Source organism: Bombus impatiens, unplaced genomic scaffold, assembly GCF_000188095.3.
Source record: "Bombus impatiens unplaced genomic scaffold, BIMP_2.2 scf_0361, whole genome shotgun sequence".
Classification (NCBI taxonomy): Eukaryota; Metazoa; Arthropoda; class Insecta; order Hymenoptera; family Apidae; genus Bombus; species Bombus impatiens.
Genome location: NT_176780.1, coordinates 540,032 through 541,121, shown reverse-complemented (window position 1 = coordinate 541,121; position 1,090 = coordinate 540,032). Strand labels below are relative to the sequence as shown.

The 1,090-nt window shown below is 54.1% G+C and overlaps 1 protein-coding gene across 1 annotated transcript in view; it reads right to left on the bottom strand.

The window, feature by feature from the left end:
* LOC100740538 (histone deacetylase 4) overlaps window positions 1-1,090 on the bottom strand; it is a 27,625-nt gene that overhangs the window by 19,681 nt on the left and 6,854 nt on the right.

Sequence of the window (1,090 nt, the reverse complement as noted above, 5' to 3'; positions counted from 1 at the left end):
GTGAGCAGATAGCGGCGAGGCGGCTGAAACGAGCTTAGCGCGCGCGGAAACAAAGCGCATCGATTAGCGGGTTGGTTAATCCAAGCGTTGCCGTATAGCCCGTATATACCGTCGTATCGAAGCGCGACGAGCGTCACTGGTATAAATAGCGCGGTTCGATACGCTCTTTGATAACAACCACGCTCTTTCGTCTCTCCATCGAACGAATCAATCTTTCGCTAACGCGCGTTTCGACTCGACCACGATATCAAAGACAATAACGGTTTGTCGTGGCGATGGATCGATACGTAGGTATCTATTATTAGACTGCCTCGGTCGACACGCCGATTATCGCATCCGTAACGTTATCGCTCGTTCGTCATCTCGTGGACGGTCGCGTCGCAACCCTTTTTACCGATGACACGATGCGCCAGGACGCGAACATGAAATTACCGGGGGCTAAGTCGACCGCCGTCGAACGAGAGTCGAACGAGAGTCGAGCGAGAGTCGAGGTCGAGCGACTGGACGCGGCGGCGCGATCGATCGCGTCGTATTGCTTCGGCAAAAATCTCGAGAAACACGATGAAGGAGAATCGCGCGTGTAAACACGAGCTGTGTTGTTTGCGCGGCTCGTCCTGTCGACACAGCTGCTGCGCACGAGACAGCGGGTGTAGGTCCGATTCGACGTAAGCTCGGCAATATGCGCGCATGCATAATGCCAAGCATAACCGAGTAGTTTATTTATAACGTCGCGGAAATACACTCGACACCTTTATTGTAAAAGGTTGTGTAACGTGGCTTACGTGTTGCGTAACCGCGACAGAAACTACACGTTCACGAACCAACCGACCAACCGTCTCGCGTCCCTGCACCGCGCGTCGAACACGACGGGCTGCGATCGCCGAACGACGCGAACGACGAATCGATTTCCGCGCTTTACGAGCGTGGTTCGCATCGTTGCGCTTTACGTATCGTGTATCGCATCGAGTTACACGAACAAATGGCTTGCGCGACAACGGACGAGCGCGATTCACGAGTATCGATAGGTCGTTCGAGCGTCGATCGCGTCTATTCGAGGAAAGAAAGATGGCGATAATCGGCAGGGTCGGTC